The sequence below is a fragment of the Prinia subflava genome, chromosome 18 (assembly GCF_021018805.1).
Source record: "Prinia subflava isolate CZ2003 ecotype Zambia chromosome 18, Cam_Psub_1.2, whole genome shotgun sequence".
NCBI lineage: Eukaryota > Metazoa > Chordata > Aves > Passeriformes > Cisticolidae > Prinia > Prinia subflava.
This window is the reverse complement of record NC_086264.1, coordinates 8,378,962-8,406,134: the sequence shown is the minus strand read 5'-3', so window position 1 is coordinate 8,406,134 and position 27,173 is coordinate 8,378,962.

The window sequence follows — 27,173 nt, the reverse complement described above, 5'->3', positions numbered from 1 at the left end:
TCCATTCAGCACAGACAGAGGCTGCAGAACACCATGGACAGCTCCTGCAGTCAGAGCAGAATTTGCAGGAGCTTTATGAAAAACAGCTCATGAAATATGTAATCTTCATTCAAAAATTACAGAAGTGATTATTTCAATAGTTACTTTGTCAACCTAAATAAAGTTTCATTCCAGAATTTTGTCTTTCAGAAAAAGACAGGATGTTACTTCATTTTTCAATTATTAAAGTCTCTCTTTCTTCATTTTCATTAAGTGCAAGGCACCTTAAAACAGAGAATGTGCTGTAGATTCAGATCCCAGTTTTATCCTCTGAAAACATGCTGTCATGCCCTAAGATCAACATTTTTTCAATGAGGTCAGTGGATCAAATTATGTCCACAGTACAGGAAAATAATTGGATTTTTTCTCCTACTTTTGGATGGATGACGGCCTCCGATTATTAATAAAGCATTTTTTGTCACTCAAGAAGATTCTTTTTCCTTCTCTTTGAGATTTATGTGCATAGGGGTTGCTTAGACATGGTTCGCATACTGAGAAGCAGAAGCTCAACACCAGGAACAATAATTCAATTATATTTTTTTTCCACATTGTCTACAAGCAACATTTGTCATTTATCTTGCTGAGTATGTTTGAATGCAAATTGAAGAGGATGGAAGATACTTTGAAACTCTAGATCTTCTTGCTGGGTGCCCATGTACAAAATGAAGTCAGGGTCTTTCAAAGTCTGTACATTTTAAAATTGTTATATGCAGGGGGGAAAGAAGAAAATGTGCCAAATTCCTTCCATGGACAGGCTGGTGAAAGTCAACACTGCATATTAGAACCTCTCCTTCCATTATTAACATTCATTTTAATATATCTTCTAATAAATTTCATCTCATCTCATTAAGGATTAAAAACTGAAAAAGCCTTCTCACCCTTATTTTTCCATATGAAGGAGTCAATTCAACTATTTTTCTCTTATTTCATTACCATTTCTCCCAGAAGTATATGAGCAGGAGGAAACATTAAAGACTCTGTGAGAAGAAAGACACATTCAGTTCAGCTGCATGAAGGCTGAGACCTGATGTGTCCATGAAGTCCATCACATCTCCTCTTAATCTGCCGAGTAACTCCACTGCACTCAGGAAAAAGCCTCATGTACATCAAAAAGGTTCTGTACCAGCCTTCCCCATCTTCCTGTCCTTAACGACTTTGTTCTAATGAATGCAGCCCTAGAGGTACACATATGCACAGTGTCTTGGGTTATGTAACCAAAAAAAAAAAAAAAAAAAAAAAAAAAAAAAAAAAAAAAAAGTGTGTTCTATTTCATCTATAGAAAGGATTTAGAGAGAATTTTTTTTTTTCTTTTCCTTTATCTCTTGTAACTCCAGGGGGGAGGGGGGTGGATGCCTTCTGTTAATAGACCAGCTATTAAAACCAGGGAAGCAATGTTCCTTATCTCTCCCAGGACTCATCCTCCCTCCAGGGGGATATCTGCTGTTAATGGGCCATTAAGCCTCACCACATGACTGATAAAATTAAATTATTCCATTTTGAGGTGCTCCACCCAGTGGGAGGAGCCAAACATTCCTACATGGAAAAAACCTGAGAGTCAGGACAGCAGAGCATCCTCTTTTCCACTGGATTCCCAGAGGAAGGCTGGACTCATCTCAGCACCACTGAACCTGTCTGCAGGATCATCTCTACTCCAACAGAACCACATCTGTCACTGCAGGGGGATTTATTGGGACTGCTCCCAACACCCTGACCAACAGAGTGTCAGGTTGTATTCCTGACTCCATCAGGGTTTTCTAGGACTTCTGTTTGTTTGCTTGCTTGTTTTTTATGTATTACTGTATTTGTACTTTTAATATTCCTAGTAAAGAACTGTTATTCCTACTCCCATATTTTTGCCTGAAAGTGCCTAATTGCAAAATTGTAATAATTTGGAGGGAGGGGTTTTACATTCTCCATTCCAAGGGAAACTCCAGTTTTCCCTGACAGGTACCTGTCTTTCCAAACCAAGACACACAGCCAGCCACTGTTAGCTCTCTGATTTTCCCCAATTTCCTCCACACTTGGGTTTATGTCACCACATCAGCTCCAGCCTTTACACTGTGTGCCTGCCTCCACGTCTGCTGAGCTACTACATTAAAAACCACAACTACAAAATCAGAAAGGAAAATAATTCATCCCTTACAGACAATTGTTGGAGCCTGGCAGTTAGAAGAAACTCTCCACCATGCCAGGGAAGACCAAGTGCATTTCACTTATAACTTCTAAGTCACATCAGGATTTCCTCTCATTTTACCACATCAAGTCAGAACTAGTCTTTGTCAAACTAGGGCAAAAGTGTAATCAGGCCAGTATGTGTCAAGTTATGTAAAGAAAAAGAGTACTAAATCAACTACAATAGGAAGCTGGCCTTCAAGGTTTTCTTTTTATTGGAAGCATGCCCCTTTGGAGGAGTTGTCTTTGGATGTGAAGTCCCTATGAATAAATGTGAAATTATTGCAACTGACATTTCTAATGACTGGTGATCTAGCTACCAAACTCCAACATTTCCTACTATATATCTAGGACTTCATTTTTAAACAGAGATACCACTCATGTGCTTACATTTTGTACAGGAATTTAGGCCCTAATCCAAAGCCTGAAATCTGCTTAATTTTAACAGAAAGATGCCATTCTCTTCCAACATCTATTTGAGCAGACCATGACTGTACCTGCTTTTGTGTATTTGCAAGTAGGCCCTAACAGCCATCCAGGATAATTATCTGTATCTGCACTCCCATACACAATTGCAACAAGCAATTGCAACAAGCATGAACACAGATTTAAACTAGGGTGCAGACCTGGAAGTTAAAAAAAAGTAGGGCAGCAGGGACTAACTGAATTTAAAATAAAATAATTTATCCAGAATTGTTTGATGGTATTTCTCTTTGTGAGTAAAATCACAATAGGAAACACTGCTCTGCTTATTTGTTTTATCGTATCAGGGAGTGGATGTGTCAAGAACCTGTTAATTCAATGGAATAACGACCTGTCACCGACAGAAGAGGGTGAGGAATTCAAAGCTGTTAGCATCACTGGCAATTCCACTGAAAGCATGGATCCTGATTTCAGGCTTGGATAATGATCAGCAGGTCTGTTAACACAGTCTGGTTTAAGGAGAGGAAGAAACAAGGGCAAGGCATTGAACACATCTAATCTGAAGTTGGGCTTAGTTTAAAGAATGACCTTACTCCTTTTCCATTGCTCATTTAGTTGGAGTGACCAAACACATCCTTCAGAGGAAACAGAGAGAGAGAGATGAAAAGGAACAAATAGAACAGCAAACACTGAATTTTATTCCCCACCCAGTAAGGATTCCTGGCAATCTGACTACTGGAAAAATAAGGGAAACTGGCAAAAAGTACTGCAGTGTTTTCCTCACGGTGTGCATTGTATTACTTGGTATTGTCACCAAGGTTGAAATCTTGTTTCTTTACAGGTACTTAAAGTAGGACAGTAGACAAAGTTCAAAATTAACTAAATGCCACATGGACACAGGGAATTAGTTGAAGATGTCTCAAGCAGGATTGATTATTATAGCTGGATTTTTCCAATTCCCAAGAAAGAAACTACAAGATACAGGTAGGAGTTGGCAGTGGTAATCTGCTGGGGTGAGACATTCCCTGAAAGATGTGGAAGAAAAGCACCTAATGCCAAAAAACTCAGTAGAGATCCATTCTCAAATTTCCAGTGGTTTTACCCATTTCTCTTGCCAAATTTCAGTTATTACTTTAACCCCAATGGGATCTAGCCATTACAATGTTGCTGTGAGGGAGAAAGATCATCTTGTGGAATCAAACTTTCACACAGAAGAACCACAGTCATAAACTGGGCAGCTGTGAGGTATTTTTACTCTTTCCAAGATTTTAGAGAGAATATGTAAGCCTTTGGTATTTCCTAAAAAAAACCCATCAAAATAAACAGCCTGATTTTTTAACTCATCTAGTCTTTCCTTGCCAACACATACTTCAGATGAGGCAGTGTTTTTGTTTTGTTTTAAAATTTCTCTTGAGGAAGCAGTTCTTTTGAAGCAAAGCAATTATTGAACCTGAAGCTCATTCTACAATGATCACTTCAAAATTATTGGGATGCTTTCATACAGTAGATATTCTTTTCTTCTATATATTGTTGGAAATTAAGAAAAAGATGAAATAGTTATGTATCTTGATCCAAACTCTCACTTTTAGCAGTAATAATCCAAAAGATTATTTTTCAGTAGAAAAAAAAATGCAATACTTAAGGGTTAGTAACCTGACATTTTAGTCACTTTACCCTTAATTGCTCTTTTTCTAGGTGTTCATTTTCATTGCTCTTTGTAGTACTAAGTAGAATAAGTTCAAGTTAGCTCTGTAGTGGCAGGCTACTTAAATGCTGGTTTCTTGCTGTTTTCCACAATGATTCTTAAATTGCTCCATCATTCTATTAAATGAATTAATCATTCTTTTCTTTTAGTGTTTTTTTTTCTTTTTTTTTTCAATTGCTTCCAACTTGGCAGCATTCTCTGCCAAGTAAATATTGCTGCTTAAATTTACAAATTATTCCAAATCATATGTTTTGGTATTATACATTGTGCAGGAAAAAAAAAAGCCAACTTTACACTTTTATACATGTGTTCTATAAATAACTTTCACAAAACTATTCACATGAAAAATGAGTCACCAAGACACATACTTCCAGTTATTTTCTAGGTCTCAAACAGTCTAAGTCAAGCAGCCTCTTTTTCAGTAGCACAGGATCAAAACTAAATTCTCTCTTTTTAGGAGAGGAAAAAATGGAAGCCAGCCAGAACTGTATGTGTCTTTCTAGACAAATAAGAAAGATACAAACAAAACCATAAGGAAACTTTAAATTTAAACTTATTACTGGCTCCACCCTTTGCTGTGCCTAACCATGGGCGTGAGCCACATCTATTTGTGCTTAATTGTGGCTGACACTTAACTTCAGTATGATTGAAAAGAAAAATGCTGAAAAAGCCAAGATGAACAGCAGGGCTGTTTTTGGGCTACATCAAAGACTCCAAAACCCCAGGAAGAGGTCAGGAGACCCCTGTGCTGCCTGTTTAACCCACCCTGGAGAAAGGTAACTCCTGCAGATAGCAGAGCTGTTTCCAAGAGAGGGCTCAGGCTGAAAGCCACAAAGTGAAAAGCCTTTTGCAGCTTTCCAAAATGAGATGGTGGGTCTCTAAACAGCTTAAAGGAGTGGCACCTTTGAGGGGAGATATGCAAAGTGAATGTCTCTCATACATCAGAGACAATTTTCCTCAAATATTAAGGTTTCTCCATAATATACCATTATTCTCCATTATGTTATTCTCTGCAGTCATTAATAAAAACAGTTTGCCAGTTCCTTGGCATCGTGGTGATTTCTGAGTAGTATCTGAGACTGGACACAAGAGCAGCAGCAGGTGAGAACAGCAAGTTATTCCAAGCCAGATTTTAGTATTAAGCTTTAAAGCACATCACCTTCGTGGAGTTTCTGAGAAATGGCCATGGCTTCCTGCTGTTTGAGCATCTCAGAACCTCCACATCCCTAATTAACTGCGGATGAGAAGCAGAAATGCATGATCTGAAGTACCTTCATGAGCCTAGGTAAGATTTATATGACATATATGATAAGAAAAGCACTAGGTCAGCATCCTGAAACTGCCAAAAATAACAAACATTATAATGCCAAGAAAAAGCACAATTATTTCTAATGTCACACTGCAAACATTCAGTAGAGAACGCTGTGCTGAAATCTAACAGCATCATTTCCACTGATAGCTTGATTTGGTTATAAAATAGGACAAGAAATATCTTCAACTCTCCAGACCTAATATAATCATGCCACTCAATATTTTTACTGCCTTTTTAAAATCATAGTAACATCAGCAATTTTTGCCATTTTCCTGATGTTGTTATCAATAAAAATTTTCATTTGGGGCTTAGACTGATTGTACTTAGCTTGGGAATCAGTCTAAAGGGAGCTGGAGAATATCTAATATAAATTGATAATGTTCTTATTATACATTATGTTAAAGAGATGTCACTGGTAAAAAATATAATGGCACAATACACAGTTCATTACAATCCAAACATAAAAAATTAAGAAAAAAATAGGCAAAAATCTGAATTTTTTAAGTAATCAAATCATAATATGATTTGAATACATCATAAATTGTCTGTGCCCTTCTCAAACATGCAGTTAACATTTTTAAGTATGAAACATGGCACATTACAGATTTCTTTATTCCACATTTCTTCCAGAAGGAAAAACATGCATAAAGAAAGGCAGCATGACAAAAGTATACAAGCATAATTAATTGAGATAAATGTATCTTTTCAAGACCAAATTCTAGACACTGAACCTCTTCTAAGTTTCAAAGTTTGTTTTTAAATCTATAAAATAACAGTGGAAAGTTGTCACTTAAACCATTGATGCTAAAGTTCTTTTGTTTTTATCACTCATCATAGTAATTTGAAATTATCAGAAAAGAGCATTATTGGCAGCATAAATTCATAAACTGAAGGCACTTCCTGAAGTAACTAATATGACACAGTTAACCCTGAAATATCAATATTATGATATACAATCAAAAATCAAATATGAAGCTATCACCACCAGTAAACAGAACAAAAACCATGGCAAAATAGGTACATAAGTAATGTTTAAAGAAAAAAAAAAGAAGAAATAAAAAGAAAAAAGATAAAAGAAGAAAAAAAGAAGAAAAGAAATAGAAGAGAAAAAAAAGAAAAAATAAGAAAAAAGTAAAAAAAAGAAAAAAAAAGAAAAAAGTAAAAATAAGAAAAAAGAAAAAAGAAAAAAGAAAAAAAGAAAAAAGAAAAAAGAAAAAAAGGAAAAAAGAAAAAAGAAAAAAAGAAAAAAGAAAAAAAGAAAAAAGAAAAAGAAAAAAGGAAAAAAGAAAAAGAAAAATAAGAAAAATAAGAAAAATAAGAAAAATAAGAAAAATAAGAAAAATAAGAAAAATAATAAGAAGAAATAAAAAAGGGATAAATAAAAGAAAAGAAAAATAAGAAAAAATAAAGGAAAAAAAGGAGTAAAAAAAAAAAAAAGAAAACAATGGTTAAGCACTGGAACAGGTTTCTCACCAAAGCGTTCACAGCACCAAGCCAGAGTTTAAGAAGTATTTGGACAATGTTCTCAGGCACACGTTGTGATTCTCAGGGTGTCCTGTGCAGGGCCAGGAGTTGGACTCAGTGGTCCTGATGGGTCCCTTCCAGCTCAGCACACTCTGTGATAATTTTATGGAATTTATTACAATGAACACGTGAACTGTTCTGTAAGATTAGAGTGTTGTCATTTATCTACAGTGATTTAAGAAACCCAGTGGTTTCTTACTGATATGAAACAACCAAAAATTTGCTACAATCTTGGCAACTGCAGCTTGCACTGTCCTTTACCTGAAGATAAAATCTTGTCCTAATTTCCAACAAGCCGTCCCAGAACCTTTGCAGTTTTTAGTACCACCTGATCTATTAACTTATTTAGGAGCTTATCTGCCATTACAATCAGTATTGGAAGACTCATGAAGCAATTGCAGGTGTTGACTTCAAAATCTATCTGGTAAATTACAATGTACCCTTTCTAACAAATGTCTATATACAGGCATTTGAAGTTAGACTGAACATTATATTTTCCATATCAAAGCATGTTTGAGTACAAAGAAAATAAGTAAACAAAGATGAGTAATAAGAGTTTGAAATACATCCCTCTAAGAACAAAGTTAAGCAAGTTAAAATATTGATGCAATAATTCTAATAAAGACTAGCAAATCAGTTTGATTTAACTGGCGGCCATCAAAGTAATTTTGTTCTAAAAGATGTTAAAGCAAAATTCCCATCTCCGAACCCCAAACAAGTAAGTCAGAAGCTCACAAGCTGTATCTGCTCCAGAATTCTAAGTGAATTTGTTTTTCTGTGTGACAGAGCTGTTGCAACAGGGAGGGTAAATAACTTGCCCAAATGCCTGCAAGTTGTAACCCACTCAGAGGCAGGCAGAGCAGAAAAATATATCTGGAGATTGTTCTACCCAATCTTTTAACAAGCAGCAGCTATTGCCAACATCTTCTAGACACACTTGGAAAGGGAAAAAACAAGGATTTGCACTTCTCCCCTCTAAGTATCCAAAGCCACCAGGTTTTTTAAAGTGTCTCCAAGGATGCCATGCAAACACAGGTCTTAAAAGAAACATTTGGGTGAAATGTGAGACCTCAGAGGACTGAAACCTGCTCAGTGGGGGAGCCACAGACACCCAGACAGAAAGGAAACCAAACAGAGGGGCCTGTGGTGGGTTTTAGCTGCTCTCCAGCTTGAAATTTTTCCCAGTTCCACATAGAGCCTGCTTTGGATTTCTAAGTCTGTTGTAGCTGTTGAACTGAATAGTTAAACCTATTTTAAAGTAATAGTGCTTTGCTTTTGAAAATCCTTTAAAAATTAACAACTCCTGGTTTTACATTATGAATTTGTGCTTGTTAAAACCCTCCGTTTCTTAAAGATGCAGCACCTCTCACAAATGTGTGAAATCATGAGGGTTGCTTAATTAAACAGTGCCTCTGGCATGAAAGTCATTATCACTCACAGCTCTTGAGTGACCGAGCTCCAAACTCCCTGGGGTCTGTGGCCATTCCCCAGTGGACTGATGCCCACATTCCAAAACCCACCCTCCCAGCAGGACCTCATCTCTGCCACCTCAGAGACAGCAAACACAGATTAACTGAGTTCCCCTACTGCCTGTGCTGTCAGACTCAGAATTAGTACCTCCAGAGGAGCCACAAGTCATGTTAAAGGACTCCACAGGAGCTTTGTATTTCACCTGCTCTACGTGTCCTGTGGGTAGGTCAGAGTTGTTCAGCATCTTGAGTGTTCCCCATGGCAATTCCAAGTCTTTATTTGCTTTGGAGATCAGAACCTCTCACTTCCCTGGTTTGCATCAAGATTTATTTTGAGCTGCTTGCATATCTCAAAATTATGTCTAACAAGAAACAGTGTCAGGTGATATTTTTTTTTACTGGTAGATTTTTAGCAGTTCTATATAAAGCAGCACAGCTGCATGAATGCTTCAGAAATAATGTGCAAGACATATTGCCTTACTTCAGGTAATAAAAATCTGTAACCAACTGCAGCCTCATGAAACCACAATTTAAAGAGATTACACTTCTAAATCACACCTCTGAAAATGAAAAGGTGGCGTTATCCCACTCTACATTATTGCCAAATTCCATTCTTTCTTTTCAAATTAAACTGGAACACTCCTATAATTTCTCAAACATCCATTCATCAAGGATGATACCCAATTAAACAAAGAAACAATACCTTCTTGCCTCACAAATCTGCTGTTATCTCACAAAACTGCCAGAAATACAGATTTAATGGATTATTTTATAAAACTTTCGAGCCAACATGGCTGAACCATGCTACTCCATCCTCTGCATCATTATAAACAGCAACAGCTCTGTGCAAAACCTGTGAATTCAAAGAGTATTTTGAAGACAAACTGAAATGGTTGCACTGCTGCAGCATCAGACTTATCTAACACAGTCTGTGTCATCTCTGAAGATGCATAAAATGGAAATCACTCACCCTGATTCGAATTATTGTATTCTTGGCAGCTTTGAAATAAACCCCTCATCATTTAATTGTAAGCTGGGTGTACACAGTCTAAAAATTATTGAAGCAAAACCCATGAATTTTACAGATTCACTTACTGGATCAGACTTTCAATTGGAAAAAAAAAAAGGCAAAAACCCCCAACTCTGTTGGATTAGAGACAAATTTCTATTCTAGCCAGCCTTTGGAGTAAGGAGGAAAAAAAAATAGCATTTAAAATATATTTTGTCCTACATGCTTCTTGTCAGACTGGATATATGACAAGAATACATAATTGTTTGCTATAATCAGAAATTAAATAAACCTAAGAGAAGATTATAGATGGGAAAGAAAGAAACCCAAGGTTAAAATTTTAAATCCATTTTTTTCCTTGAAAAATACATGGTCCATTCCTCACAAATAAATGTAGAGTGTCTATATTAAATGCAAAAATCCTAACACACCAAGGTGGTGCCAGCCTTCATCTACATTACTGAGAGGTAAAAGGCTCTCAGTACCTCATCTGATGCTCTGTTCAGTAAAGAATATTATTGATTAGATACCCAATTCTGCCTTCAATTATTGAAAGTGGATTACAGACAGGTGGATTTTCAACCTGCAGGCACTTCCTATGTACTCCTGTGACAAGTTCTAGGAAAGTATAGTGGCAGAGAAACAATACAGCAAGTCTGGAAATGGGAATAGCAGTGTTCCAGCTTTTCCAAGCTCTTGGAACACCCAGGAAGCTATAGAAAACATGGGATTAATTTCTTTTGCTACTTTCTGCCTTTTCATCTCATGTACAGAGAAGTATTTTAAAGTTTAAGGGTTGTTGCAGATAGTTATCAACTTTGCCCTTAGGTGGTACAGCAACCTCGTTGAAAAATTGCTTTCAAAACCTATTACACTGCTGAGCATTTCAACATTAGTGCACTTGGTCTGCAACTATTTGCTTTGGCATAAATGAATGTACTTTTTATTCAGAGAAATGCTTGTTTTCTCTCTCAACACTGTCTCCTTTTTCTTCCCCTCAAATGCCCTGATCATTTCCAAAATCTCACTTTCATTTGTTCTGTTGTAGAAGTTCTTCTCCAACCATTTTTCATGTTAATTGATTTAAGAGTGATTCCAAAGCCTTATTTGAGGAACTGGCTGATTTCATTAACTAGTACTACTAGTTTACCAAAGTTCTATATTAAAAAACAAAACAAAAACAAACAAACACACACAACAAAAAAATCTCTATTCCTACTCAGTGAGTTTTACTTTTATTTAAGTGGAATTGGCAGCAAACACTCAATCCAAGGGTACACTCTGAACCTGCTTCTTACAACTGCAGCTTAGAAACTTCTGTTCCCCATTAAGAAAGCCCCTTCACACCACAGGACACATCCTTTTAGCACCACGTTTGTTGCCTCCAGGGCACTAACATCATCTGTGGATTGAGCTACACCCAAAGGTGGGGAGACTGCAGCAGATCCTTTGCACACTCCAGCAGAAATTGCTCCAGGTTCCTGCTCCTCCTTTCAGAAGGGAAGAACCAGAGACATCCCTGCTGATCCTCAGCTCTCTGTCACTCCAAGCACTTCTTCCCCAGTTTAAAACCCTCTGCCTCAATTAGCCTCACCTCTTTATTAGGTGTAGGCAAGTAAATACCAGCAGCAATCAATCAAACACAGCCTTCAGTGGGGGATCTATCAGAGCAGTACTCATCACAAGAAAGGCTTACTCCCTTCTTCCTTCCTTCTTTACTGGGCAAAGTCCTACACATGCTCTAATTTTATTTGTTTTTTTTTTTTTTTTTCTTTGCCTTTCTTTTAAGATACCAGAGATCCAAATTGAATTCCCTGTCCCAATTTATGCTTGGAGGAATTTAATAAACTGGGCCTGAAGGAGAAGCAGGCAACAATATTATTCTGTTTATTGTTGAATATTCTTTCTTAGCAAAACAAGAGCAGCAGTTTAAAGTTTTGGTCTAGATTTAAATACAGCTTTGTTTGGTACAAGAACTAGACTTACTGAAGTTATAGTTATGAGATAAACTGGACTTACTGAAGATGAAACTGTGTATCTGCAAAACATTAATGCACTTTTACACAGTTTGTGTTTGAAACCCTCTCTGGATTCTTTGAATAGACTTATTTTGTATTAGTAATTTTGTTATCTCAAAGAGAATGAAAAAGCTATAAAGTATTTAATTTAAGAATTTAATTTCAAACAGACAGGAGTGTACTTTAAATTATAAATAGGAAAACTGAATGATAAGAAATATCCTTTTATTACTTTCTAAGTTCAGTAATAACACCTGCTACCTTGGGCCACAAGATTATTGGCAACCAAAGTTTTAATCATCAAAATAGAAAGATTTTGTGTGCCTGGGAGATAGTTGTTTCTCTGCTACAATACATATCTTGATATTTTGAGCTTTGGCTAATAAACATTTAATAATTATTATATTAAAAGTTATTGTCCTTGGGGCTTGCTTTTGATGTGTACCATATAAAACAGGTGTCTTGTATTATTTTACTGACACTGGGGCTTTCCTGTTTGCACAGAGCTTAGAATTATTAGTTTAGAATCCAGTTGCTATCTTTGTTATTGCTTTGTAAAGTTCTAATTAGAATTTGGGGAATCTGAAGAAGCAATATGCGTTATGAATAGTGCTGCGTCTTTTAGATATGTGATTGCTATTCACTTGCTTTTGCTTGTTTTATTAAGCAGAGGACAGCAAAGAAACATTCCAATAATCTTGTATATTTGATCTTTGCGTTTGGAGAGAATTTATTAACAATAAGAATACGGGATGACAATCAGTAACCACTTCTAAGGAGTCAGAAAGGGGATGGCATTTATTAAAGAGCTTGCCTGAGCAGATTCTGTATTTTAAAAAGACACGCTGGTCATTTAGACTGTACTATTGCAGTGTCTTAGGTCACAAATCATTTCTCAGTGTCTTGGTTTGGAAAGACAGGTATCTGTCAGGGAAAGTTGGAGCTCCCCTTGGAATGGAAAAGGTAAAAATACCCTCCCTCCAAATTATCATAATTTTTAAACTGGGGCTTTCACGCTAAAAATACGGGAACAGGAATAACAGTTCTTTACTAGGAATAGTAAAAATGCAAATGCAGTAGTACAAAAAACAAACAAGCAAACAAACAGAAGTCCTAGAAAACCCTGAGAGACTCAGAGACACAACCTGACACCCTGTTCAGGGTGTTGGGAGCAGTCCAAATAAATCCCCCTGCAGTGACAGATGTGGTTCTGTTGGAGTAGAGATGATCCGGCAGACAGGTTCAGTGGTGCTGAGATGAGTCCAGTCTTCCTCTGGGAATCCAGTGGAAAAGAGGATCCCTGGGATCCCTGTGTCCCCATTTTTATCTGGGTAGGAATGGTTGGCTCCTCCCCACTGGGTGCAGCATCTCCCAATGGATGATGGAATGTGTGATGGCACTGGTGAGCCTCAATGGCCCATGAACAGAAGATATCCCCGAGGGTGGGCAGTGGTGACAGAGATCACAAACACTGCCCCACCTGGTTTAACAGCTGGGCTGTGATCAGAAGGCATCTGCCCTCCTCCCCTGGAGTTACAAGAGATAAAGAAAAACATCTCCCCAGCTGGTTTCAACAGATGAAACAGAATACACTTATTTTTTGGTTACATAACCCAAGACACTCAGGTCATCAAGCTCAGGCACCTTTACAAGCTCACGTGACACTCTCACCCCAAGGCTGCATCCTTTGCTCTTGAGCACCCATACTGTTCATGTCCTAGTGATTTACCAGGCAATGACGTGTCTGACCTCAATGCTATGAATCTTAAACAATAATGCTTAAGGAAATTTTCTGGGTTTTCATTCAAGCTTCTGTTTTCACATGCAGAATGTTAAGATTGCCATTTCAACAAAAAAAAGATGCAAATGGTCCATTTCCTACTTTCTAGTCAGATCTCTCCAATGTCTTAACCTCTCTTAGACACAGCTCCACAGATTTGCATTCAGCTCTATAAATTGTTTATAAATAACCAGTGGTTGTGTGTGGGGGGAACTCTTCCCCCTGGAAACACCACAGATTGACTTTCTGTGCGGTCTGTAATGAAGAAATCTCTGTGCCTTCAGCAAAGAAATGAGATCCCAACAGGACTGCAGGTTTTCCATAAGGACCGATGCACTCTCCATGAAGTTATCACACAGCCTCTCCTCCATAAAAGCAGGGTGAGGGATGGGAGGTTGAGCATCTTGGGCTAGAAGGGAAGCTGGTGAAATGCCCATATCCAACATTTGGCTGGCAGAAGGGAATCATGTAGTTACAGATGTGTAAATAATTGATTTTTCAATTTAGCTGCTGACTTGAATAATCAAAGAAATAAATTCAGAACAATTGACCCAGAAGAGAAGCGTTTTGGGGTCTTTTTCCCCCTCTCTGATCCTTTCTTTTCAAATACACTGGATGTGACAGAATGTGACAGGCTATTGAGTCTCTCTTTTATTCCTTATTGAATACTTAGGACTGATCTAGATAGATGGTTTTCAACTAGTGAATCAAAGAAAGGTCCACATTGGAAGGTCTCTGGCTACTTTTGGGAGAGTAAGATCCCAAAAGGATGAGTTCAAGCCTATCTCGTGAATTAAAAAAAGATTACAGGTCAGTTCCCTAGCCACTGGCTTAAGAAACCAGAAATGTGTCAGTTCAGAATGATGAAACAGAATTATTTTGACATTTCAAAACTTCCTTTTCTTTCCCCAAACTAATTTTCAAATTCAGTTTGGAAATGAAGGGTTTAGTTCAAATAAATATGTACATATTTTGCTGCCTGAATAAATCACTGTTTCTGGTTTGCCTTGTGGATTGTTTTTTTCCCTGGAGAAGAGTTGCTTTTGTGACTTTTTTGTTTTTTTTCCTGAGCTCTGTAAGTAATCAAAACTAGTTTATCTTCAGCCCTGTGGGCTATTTTTTTTTTTCTTTCTTCTTCTCTTTAATGGTCAGCAGTGGATTGACAATTCATCCTGTTGGAGAACATCTCTTCCCTGTGTTTGGTGACTCTTATGGAATGTTAATCACTAATTTCATTAGCAAGCACACAAAATTCTAAGTCCTGTTACCTCTGTGAATGGCTGATCTTTGGCAGTCACGGGTGTCTTTTTTTCCAATATCTATCCCCAAACGTTCATTTTGAAAATACAAAGCTGGCCTTCTGATTACTAGCTAGATAGAGCAGCTACTCAGATTTCCTGCTTCCACAGGCTAGCTAGGTCTAAGTCATTTCAGTATTCCCTGGCTCACCTGCACACATCTGTCATGTATCCAGTGTCTTAACCAGAGCCTCTGAGAGCTAGATTTGTTGAAAACACAACATTTTAAATTTGGTGCTCCATCCACTGTGGACTAGCTTAGGTGTCTTTTGGATATGATTAATACAGACAATAAAGGGACTGAAGCAAGGCTAAGAGCACAGGACTGAGGACAAGGCTCAGGGGGGATCTTCATGTGTGTCAGTAAATATCTGATGCAAGGGAATGAAGGGGAAGCAGTGAGGCTTTTCTGTGTTACACCCACTAACAGGAACAAATGGCAGTTAATAAACACTACATAACATGGAAAAGAAATGAAACAAAATAATCTTTAAATCAGGAAATTCCACCCAAACACAAGAACGAGTGGCCCAGAGAACTCATTTGTGCAGTTAGGCTTTGACTGAGTCCTGGAAAACCTGCTCTGAACTGATCCTGCCTGAAGAGAGAGTTCCTCCAAACCTAAGTAACTCTTCAAAAATACCAAAGACTATGGGTGCAAGGTAACACAAACTGCTGAGTACACCAGGTTGGTGAGCTGAGCACGTGGAGGGCCCTGCCCTGCTGTACCTCAGTGCTGTGCCCCCTTCAAAGAGGTCAGCACACAGCTGCCAAGCACAGCACCTCTGCATCAGCCTGTGGTTAGCATAAAAGGAGTTTTATTAACCGTCTAAAGTAGTATCCATTTCCAAAAACTCTCTAAGAGCAGCCTACAGTCTCCTTTCATCCAGAAGAGCATTAGTTAAAGCATGGGCTTGGCTGCCCATCTTCTCCCAGGAGCAGGATGAAGCCCCCCAAGCTTCAGGTGAGATCTTCTGCCAGACAGAGCTCAGACAAAGCCCTCTCAATTCTTCATGGCCCAGGTTCCAGAGCCAGCACAGCAGAGGTGAGAACAAACCACTCTACAGACCCATAGCTCACACAACTCCAAGAGGATTCCTGGGCTGGACTCCTTTTTAATGTCTCACATCACTGCTAACAGCCCCCAAAAAGAAAAACCCCAAGCAGTCCCCAAGCTGGCTATTAAAATGCTCTGTAAGGTACAGGGTTCTCCTCTGGAGGAGAAACCAGAGTTTACAAACAATGCTTCAAATATGATTTCAACTTTTGCACGTTATAAGCTGCATGGTACTTCCTAGCACTGTTATAAGGTCTCATCTTTCATGCTGCTCCCATACTAAGAAGGTTGAAGAGCTGCCAGAAGGTATTTAAAGATGTATTCAGGTGTCAGAAGAGGTTTAAAGTAATTTTTAAAATCTGTCTGGCAGCAACTAAATCTGTCAATTAATTTTCATGTCCTTTTTTCCTTTTAGAAATGATTTCCTATATTTGATATATTTTGATCCATGTATTATTTTAAGCTGTAGCATTTTAGCAAAACAGATTAATGCTTAATGACTAAAGTCAGGGAATGCAATGACTGCAAATGAACAATGAAATATTTGTAGTTCATTTGTTTCCAATGACTTTTTAACATTCTTGGAGGATGTATACCAATGCTAATATGTTTCATATGTGTTTAGAGCCCTCTTCCCTAGTTAAAACTATAGGTGAAAATTATCCATTTTTTAAAATATAAGAATGTTCAATTATAACATGAAACAAAAGTTGTAGTTAAGTAAAAAGTTAAAAACTATCTTTTTAGCCTCTCACTAAGTGCCAATTACTGTTAATTACTTGTATACTTTTACCTTTGTAGTCACGTCTTTCCATGGCACACAAAGGAGTGTGTGCACACAAAAATAGATTTGCAAAATTCATATATGTGCAAGCGAAATGAAAGAATCATAAAAGAGTTGGTTTAGGAACTATTAAGAGGTTTAACAAGTTTGGGGTTAACTTGCTATTTGCTTTTATCAACTGCTTGTTCCTAACCACATAATTAAATGTAGAAGAAAAAGTTTTAAAAATATCTAATAAAATTAGATAAGTGGAATGCTGTGTTCTTATAGCTGTGCCTTATGTTAAAAAAAGAATTCCAACAACAAAAATAACCCACACTCTAGCTAAATCTCAGGATTCTCCTAAATCACTTGGACAATTTTTTTTATATTACTGGTTGCCCTAAGATGGAGAGCTCATCTCCCTGATTTTTTGCCATGAGTTTAAAGGTTTATAGGAAGCAGGAATAAGGAAGTTCTTCTTTGGGGCATGGCCCTAATGAAAATTCTCTGCTGTGCTGCTGTGGTACAAAAGCAATATTTCATGCCTACAAGATTTCAGCCTTTGATTTCTCTGATTCATTGTGGAAGTTCTCATCTTTTTCACAGTATGAAAGCCATGGCCATTCACACATTTTATTCACAGGGAAAGGACTGAATACACAAAAATATAATAAATAAGAACACAACGACATTCACCTTGAGGAGCTGAACTTTAGAGTGTTCTGATCTGTAGCAATGCTATAAATAAAGCTTGAAAATGGACAAGTTAAGTAAATTAACTTTTGTGTAAAGAATTGCTACTGAATTCCTACCAAAGTCCTCCATACCTCTAAAAGTAACCTGACTCACACCTTTGTTCTGAAAAAAAAAATAAACAGTAAAAACACCACGTAAATTCAGTTTCCCACATGTGCAAATGGCACTGCCAATGTTTATCATTCTAAAATTACTAAACTGGTTTTCTTCAACTTCATTTAATTGGGAGGGTTTGGTCCTGTGGGGGAAGATTACAAAGTCACTGTTACGACTCAGGTGGTAAATGGAATTTGTTTCTTTGAAATTATCTCCTAAGGGTTATAGTCAGTTTGTCTTCATAAAGATTTGGGGTTTTGGGGGTGTTTATTTGTTTGTTTTCCCATATATGTTTAAAACGCCTGTGCAAAATTAAATGATCATATGGGGAACACAGCTGCCTGGATAGAATCTGTCAAAATTATGCAAAATTGAGTGATCATATAGGGAACACAGCTGCCTGGATAGAATCTGTCAACAGTTCAGTCTGAGACCAGATCCCCATGAGCTCATCTCTGCCTCCTGCTGGGATTATTCAGCCTGCACTCGCTGTGGTGTGCCAGTGTCTCACCTTCCACTCAAACCCTACTGTAACAAGAGTTAAAAACCAAGCAAACATACAAACAGAACACACACCTGAAAAAACAATTCTTCCTTAACCAAGCCATACTGTTCAGGAAGAAAGAAAGCAGAGAGCAGCTAGAAACTGTAGCAAGCACTGCCTTTTACAGTTCTAGTGAAAGCTGATCTGATTTACAATATCACATCTAGGGCCACATTTGTCTGGGATTGAACAGAAGTAAATTTATATTAATTCTGTCATGGTTTAACCCCAGCCAGCAGCCAGAGCTGCTCTCTCATCCTCTCACCTGTAAGATCCTGGAGAGAGAATGGAAGGGTAAAAGGCAGAAAATTCATTGAGACAAAAGCCAGTTTATTAGAGAAAGCAAAAGCCACACACATAAGCAAAGAAAACCAAGGAATTAACTCCCTGCTTCCTGTAGGCAGGCAGCTCTTCAGCCATCTCCAGGGGAGCAGGCTCCCATCACAGATAATGATGACTTGGAAAGGCAAAACCCATCACTTCAAATATCACCTCTACCTCTTTTTCCTCCTTACTTTATATACTGAGCAGGATGTCACAGGGTCTGGAATGTCCCTCTGGTCAGTTGGGGTCACCTGTCCTAGCTGTGTCCCCTCCCAGGCACCCCCAGCTCCCTCCAGTGTGGCAGCACAAAGAGCAGAAAAGGCCTTGGCTCTGTGTGATCCCTGCTCAGCAACAACAAAAACATCTCTGTGTTATCAACCCTGTGTCCAGCACAAACCCAAAACACAGCCCCACTCCAGCCACTGGGAAGGCAATCAACTCTACCCCAGCCAAATCCAGCAGAATAGTTCTTATTAAAGATTTTTTTTTCCTTAAACAAATCAAGTAGGAGAAATGTGGCACTTCAAGAAAGAACCACCTCAGCCTCAAGCTGATGTGGGACATTTTACTTTAGCTTTTATTAATTAGGAAGTCTCATATTTGAGAGCTGTGCTGCATCAATTTTGTTACCCCTTGAATTCTTTCCATCAATAAACAGAGGGGTTTTCTTTGTTTGTTTGTTAGCAGAGCTTTTTACAGCTCTGGAGTTGTTTCCTGCACTGAGCTGAAGCAACATCATCTATTTACTAAAATGCTTTATCATTTAGTGAAGCAAACTATGGATCAGCTCCTTTCAACTTTGTCTTGGGGCAAGAGAAGGCTGTCATAAAGTCAAGTGAAAAACTTCCTCATGTTCTTCTAAACTCCTACAACCAGCTAATTAAATCTTTTAAAGATCCTCTAATATGGACATTCAATCCTCCCCTTGGAGGGCTGTTGTTATTATGCATATTCAGAGATTTAAGAAACAGGGAGTTCGCCTTAAATGCATTAGGGGGTTAATTAGGTTTTCAGTAAGCACTTCTCTAATTCCTCCTACATGCATAACATTTAAACTGCATCACTGAGGGATAGCTGGCAGCTCCTGACAGCTACAATACTGGCAGTACAGTAATTTGTAGCTAAGGTCATTTGAAGAGAACATTAACCCTTCATTATTCAGTCCCATACAACCAACGTGGCTTCAGGAAGACACTCTGATAGGTAATGAGGATGGTCCAAGTATTCTCCTACTTACAAATTTATTTGTTGTTTTTTTTTTTATTTTCTGGGTGTCTCACTTCATTCAGAAGTTTCATTATTTGAATCTACCTTTTTGGAGTTTTGGTTTTTATTTTGTTTGTTGTTTTTTGTTTTTTGTTTTTTAAATAAAAGTTAGAAAGAACTACCACACCATCTCCATAATTCAGAAATTAGACTTTTGAAAAGCTTTCTGCAGTGAGTGTCCTGGCAGATCCAGCAAAACACACATCCCTGATCAGTCTTGGAGGCCCAGCTCAGCCTGTACCTATGCTATAGTTTTTAAAAGAACATGTGCCAGAAGAACACATTTTTCCTCCTGCTGTGATGGAGTACCTTCCCCAGATCCCTACCACAATCTTATTGATTGTTTCTAAGGACAATGGTTAGGAAACAACATCAGTTTTGCCATTAATTACTCATAATAACAGAAAGAGCATTAAAACATTATTAAATATGATCATACAGATCCTATAAAGCGCCTTCATTTTTATTCTTACATGAGAGGAAGAAGGAACACACATATTTGAAATAGTGCAGCTGTTCTGCCTGTACCTCAGTACTAATGTTATTCTTCCATTTTAGACAGCTGTAGAGTAGAATCCAGCTTCTCTTTGTTTTGCCATGTTAATGCAAATGCTTTCAGATCCAAATCAATTGTTGCATATTGTAAACTCAATCACAATTAATGTTTGTAGGATCATGTCTTAGCATATAAATCAGTACTTAGTACTATTTGCCCTTAGTCGTGGCACAGCACGCCACGTGTGTATTTTATTTTAGTAATGAACTGTGTTACATTCCCAAGCAGTGGAGCTGCATCAACACAGGTGGGAGAAAGAAAAAAAGGAACTTCTTCCATGCAAATGTTAGGATAACAGTAATATTCTGAAAATAAGGTATTAAAAATAAGAAGCATTGTTATACATGTTATTAAAACACAATTGATACTTAAATTCAAAATATTACCCAGATTCATTGTAGTCCTTTTAAAGTAATATCTGATAAAAGAATGTAATCACAGTGCAACCAGGAGGAAAACAAAAGAGACTGATAAAAGTGTAGTGCTGTTGGAAACTGAGATGTGTTAAATTTCAAATTTCTATGTATGAGACAACAATGTTTTTTGTTAAACAGCAAAGTCTTTTAATTTAAATAATTGAATGCTAAAAAATAAAAGCTATTACTGTAGTGGAATGGGCTATCACCTAATCAGTTTCCTACAGTGTGCTGAATACCCTTTTATTAAAATTGGTTCTGCCTTCAAAATCAGCCCATGGGTACTTCAGGAACAGTTTTTTTACTTGTGTCATCTGTAACATTTCAGTGTTACAGTGACAGTATCTCTTCTCTGAATGGTATTTGTGTCTCTCATTTCCACAGACATTTTTATGTTAAAATATCTTGGCATCAGCAAAACTTAAAATTAAAACAGAAATTGTTTTTACAGTTACCCGTATTCTGCATTTCGTAAACATTCCCCAACTTCTTTTCATTAGCATTTCCTAACCTTTTCCTCTCTCTTTTTATACCCCAGTCACTCATGATTTTTTCTTGTTGTGTTTCAAAGGGCAACTTTCAATCTGAAGGAGTAAGAACACTCTCCATACACAGAAGGAATTCATCTTTTTCTGAATAGTTGCTATACTCTTCAAAAAGAAGTAGATTTGAATTTCCATAATAAACACAGAAATTTAGGTTCAATTCTCTGTACTGTGGAGGCTGACTATGAAATAATGTGCACTGTACATCAAAAAAGTTTCATTTTCTTTGCTGATTTCACAGTACAACCTTGGCTAACATAAATGCAGACAGAAGACTCTGAACTTATGAAACATGAAGAATAGCAATAAAAAAAGCTATTGAATCATCTTGACATGGCATCTGAGATTTGGTTCTTGCAGATGGAACAAGTTCATACAAGAACTAGATACTGCAAGCAAAGAAATTTCTCCACAGGACTCAGAAAGTGAAAGCTGAGGAAGGACATGAAAAGAAAAAGACATTATAGAGGCTGAAGGTGAAGAAGCAGCATAAAAACTGTGTTTTCAGAAAAAAATCCTTTAGAATGGAATGGGTTGAGCCTGTGGCTTAAATCCCCTTGGAAAGAATGTAGATCTAAGCTGGGATGTGTCATGGGACTGAGTATGACACAGCTGAAATAACCCTCACAGAAAGGCTTAGCAAGGATGAGAGTGAGTGGATAATGTGAAAATATAACTGTGCTTTATCACGTGTGGGAATTACATACATGGTATATATTATATCAGAATCCTATGCACACAAGGATAGACAAGTAGGGGGATTGTCTTAATTGTACTGGAACAGATACAAGGTGGAGTGATCTTGTCTAGAAAAGCCAGCATGTACTGAATAATTGTTTTGAAACTTGTGCCACAAAGTGTAGGGAACTAAGGCACACCTGGCCTCCTGCTGAGGAAGGAACATCTTACTTCTATTTACTCTTTTTCGAGTTCCATAAGCAGATGCTTGTCACAACTTTCAGTCAGGGACAGTCACCTTTGTTTCTATGCCTTCTATCACAATACAATCCTCCATCAGATTTTTCTGTGTTTTCTATTACAGTGGAATTCTCAGATTTATCACCATTTTCCTTCTCAGGTCTGCAACTCCTCAGTACACAGCACACAGCCATGTAAGTGTCTGTAACCTTCATTTGAAAAAAAATTACAGGGTATTAATTGTAGCAGTCTTGTATTAAGCTACATTTGCGGGACTGAGATCTGAACTCAGACATTTGGTTACCAACATGAAATGATTTTTTTTTTCCATACTTCAGGCAGCCAGAGGTAGGGCCAGTCTGGGTTTCTGGGAGCTCTAGGCATGGTCCAGCATGGGGATACACAAGACAGAGTCAAAGAGACTTAATTAGCATAGCTGGTTTGATAACCAAGATGCCATGGCAGGAAAAACAGAGCTTTGAATATTACAGAAAATGGATTAAACCTGATTATGGGAACAGATTCAATCAAACAAAGGATATTGTAAAATATATGCATTGTCTGTATGGTCTTCAACCTGATTATTGCAGTGGAAAATTATCAGCCTTTCTGAAATAGTATATAAGCTTTTGGAAAATCTGAATAAAATCAAATTCTGATCACTGAATTCCCTGAATTCTGATCTTCCCACCTCTCTATCAACTGTCAATAGTCCAGGTCACTCCTGCAGACTGCAGCACTCCCAGGTCAGATGCCAATGCATTAAACAACAATCCTTGTCTGGGAAGGCTCTGCAGGTAAGTGATTGAAGCAGAGGATGAGGAAAAAAAAAAAATCTCACACATATGGAAAGACTAACCCACAGGTCATGTGCACAACAAGGTTAGCAGAGACAGATGTACACTCCAAATGCCTCTCTTTCTAGTCCAGTGATACAATTAGCTTTTCCTGCAGCACAGTACTGTGGTCAGGCATCTTCTTTTCCACTTACTAGCTTGACATGCCCTGCTTTTACTCCTCAACTTCTTGTTATTCCATAATTTAACACCTTGATTACAAGCTGTCCTCTTCAAGTAATCAGCCTTCAAAATTTGTTGTAATTATTTGGAAAGTCTGAGTTTTAAATACTAATATGCAGCTACAAAAAAATTTATAAAACCATATCTGATAAAAATTGTCAATTTCACAAAGCAAATGGCACTCAACACACTTTCTGCATCGGGACATACAAGAAAGTAATGGAAATATGTATGGAAACATTTTCCCTTCTTCATCATTAAAAAGTTCAGTTACTGGTCTTGAGCATATGTCTAAACTATTTTTTCCAATTTTGTCACATTTCCAAAATATTTATGAAATTTCCATCTTCATTCAAAGGAGATCAGATTATCACACATGAGGAGTTGCCTGTTTTACTCCCTTTGGATTGCCTCAGTTCCTCACATTCATACATTCATTCAGGCCCAAAAAACTTCTAAAATGCTATATATTACCAGAGAGACATGTCACACACTTCAGAAGGATTTGAGGCTGGTACTTCAAGTGTGTATTTTGACTTCTAAAGAGTATAAAACTGTATGTATTAAACATTAGAGATGGAGCAGAACTTGAAAGCCTGAACTGCCTCAAAGCTCATGACTTTTCAAGATTCTGACATCAGTTAGGTTCTGATAGATTAGTAACTCTCTCCAGCCTTGAAGATGTAAGCAAACTAGGGGCTTGTGTGAGACCTTTCAAGAGCCAGGTACTAAATTTATATGTTTAATTTTACCATTTTGGAAAGTTCAGGAAGCCCTTTCCCCCCCTTCCTGAACTTCTTCCTTTTAAAGCAATAATAATGTATTTGTTTAGAATGAGAATTTAATGATTAAAAATGGTTTTAGCTCTTTTTCTTTTTAAATTCACTTTGCACATTGAAAAAATAATCTCAGATTCCTGCTATCTGAGTAGTTTTTCTCTTCAAGTACTGAAATACCCACTGTACTTTTACTTAGATGTGTAGTCTATAGTAAAGAAATAAAATAGATGTCACAGAGCACATTAACAGTGCATACAGTGTGGTGGGATATAAATTAAAGACTGAAACACCAGCAAGGGGCTGATTAGTTCTTCAGAGGTTTTCATCAAACTTCTCTAAGCAGGGTTAACAAGGGACAATAGAGACATTTATTTTGTGTCTCCTTTACAACATAAGGACAGCTTATTAAAACCCCATGTTGTTGTACTTCACTAACATTTAATAACCTCATTCCATGTATCCATGGGAAACACCAAAATTGTAAAGTTTTAGATTAGTTTCTAGCAGCTTTGGAATACTTTATACTCTCTCCTAACATTACAGCATCAGTAGCTGTAATACAATGTCTTAATTGCCATATTATGTCAAAACAGTTGTTTGTTCAAAATGTTATGGAGGAAAGTAAATTTCACATTACTGCTGCATTCTTCTGCAGTTCATAGGTGTCATCGGGGAGGGAAATTCAATACAGAACTGCTGTGTGGCTCCAGTCCTGTATTTCTATGGATAAAACTTTAGACAGTATTGTCAGAAGGAAAAAAGACTTCACTTAAGAAGCTTATAAGTAAATTATAAGCTCAAATAAGCAGAAATTATTAATTATTTATTATTTATTAATCCCTGCAAGATGACTGGCATTACTGGACCAGTTTAGGGCTCTTATTAACTCTAAAGTGATCCTGTGTAGAATAAAACCTTCACACACTCTTCAATCAAATGTTAGGGGATCAGTAAGTTTCACATGACTGTCCCCATCCAGCATTCAGCCAAAATGCTCATATCAATAATCCTATGAACTCCAGTAAAAAAAATTCAGGTGATATTATTTTGAAAAGTCTTAAAATGCCATAAGCGATGGTTAAAGGTCTCCTGTGTGTTTTGGGCACCTCACACAAGGTGTCTGTACCTTCCTCACTCCTCCCCAAATGCAATACATCTCACCTGGGCATGGACTAGAGGGGATTTCTTTTTAGTTCTGGACTGTGACTCAATTCAATAAACAGGCTCTCCACAGGAGTGCTGGTGGGACACCAGGCATCTGACCCACTTACCACCCAAAGTGAAGGCAGAAAGCAGAACAAGGATATAGTGAGTGAATTTATATTCTGATCAGCATCCAAAACCATGCAAAGCAAGTTAGAAGTGTTATTAGGATAGAATAAAGACTGTCTTTCTGTTGATTTTAAAAAACTAATCCCCAAAAATTCCCAAGCTCCCAAACTGAAGGTCACATTAGTCAAAACAGAAAAATATGAAAGGAATTACAGCACATTATTTTTTTTCCTACAATAACTCAATCTCATTTAAAGCAGTATATTGACACACTTTAAAAAAAATAAATCCAAGAAAGTTTAGAAGAGAGTTGCAAAAAACCTCAAGCATGTGGTGGGGAAAAAAAAACCCACTCATTGTATCTGAAGAAAGATTAAGATAACAAGGTGTGTTTATTTTAGAAAAAAAAAAGGACTGTGTATAGATGTGAATGTCTCCCAACACATAAAAGGGTGATATACAGAAGAAAAGGATCAATTATTCTCATTAGCTAAAAAAAACAAAAGAGGATGTAGAAGGCTTAGCTGTAGGTGGCATATTTTAAGTTAAACATTTGGGCCAAACCAATATGTCTAAAAACCAATGAGCAGGGTAGGAGAGGGTTGTTGAAAGGCTGTGGTTTAGGCTTAACTTGGCATTATTGTGACTAGTTTGCAAATAATTATACATTTTGGAATGAAGATGGCCAAGGTGTTCCACTAAGCCTGCCTTTCACACAGATGATTCACTCTTTGCAGTATCAACAAGAAGAAGAGGAGATGGATATTGAAGGGGAGGTTAATATTGGGAAAAGAAACAGTAGCAATACAAAGTAGAAATAATTCAGAATTTAGAATTAGATATTTCAAAGTTTCCAGCAGTTCAGCTTGAAGGATTTTTTCTTCTGAATCTGTATCAGATCATATGTATAAAATAATAGAGAGTTCCAGTACCCACACAAGCATAGTTTATGAGTCACAGAAGTAAAATGATAAACTGTTCTCATCTTTCAAATTATTAAAAAGCTGTTTTACTAGGATCACAAACCCTGCTAACATCAGAAATACCTAATCAACCCCAGGCTCTGTATCTGCACTTAATACAGTAAATTATCAGCCAATTTGAAAGTTCCCTTGCTGTCAATATTTTCAGCTGCTTGGCTTCCTTGTCAGGGACACCCAGGTAAAAAATATTTTGGTTTTAGTTTTCTTTTTTTTTTTTTTAACAAATGCTTCAAGTAAACTAGAAAAAATAAATAGGTTGATAATTGGCTTGCAGCTTCAAGGAGCTGCTCTAGAAATTCACTTCCATTTCATTGGCTACGTGAACTGTACACTAAGTATAATTATATTTCTCTGCGTTAGAAGATGTACACCAGCTTCTCTGGATGGATAACAGTTTATGTATATTTTTCAGCATTTGCCTAGCTATAAAGGCTGGAATAATTGTCATCTAATTTGTAACTCACATTGTTCAACCAGGCAACATAAAGAAGATTCTCAAACTGTAAAGACAGCACTAAAATCATATAAACACACATTACATGAGACAGGGAAAAAGTCTTATGGCTCTCCTACTGATTCTGCCTGGGATACACAAGTGCTCCTATCTGCTAGAAAAGTCTTTGAAAAACCTATATAAAACACGTTCAACTGTTCTTTGTAAAATTTGAAGCCTTAATTCAGACCTTAAGCTGTTTTCTGCTGCTGTTTTCAATATGCCAATTATACTTTTCTGAGCAACTGGATGATACAGTGCTGCATGCCAGACAGGGAGACAGCCAGAAGGCAAACTATAATGGGGATGCAAAGTTTGCTAAATGAACCTTAGCAGTGGCGAGTTACTTTCCTAAATTCTTTTTCTCACTCTGGAGTAAGGAAGGCAAATAAGGATAGCTACTGTAAAAGGCAGCAAAAACAGCATTGTGAAAACCAGCAGCACTTGAGTCAATAAATTTATATAAGCACAGCAGAAAAGGACAACTTACCAATAGGAATTTATTACACTTTAATAGTAAGGGAAAAGCCTTGATCTTAAGATGTTTGCTGTCCTCTATCTTGTTTTCTTCCTCCCTACCCTTGTTTTAAAGTCCTCAGGACTGTGTAGTTGCATATGCAAAGAGAAAAGCACA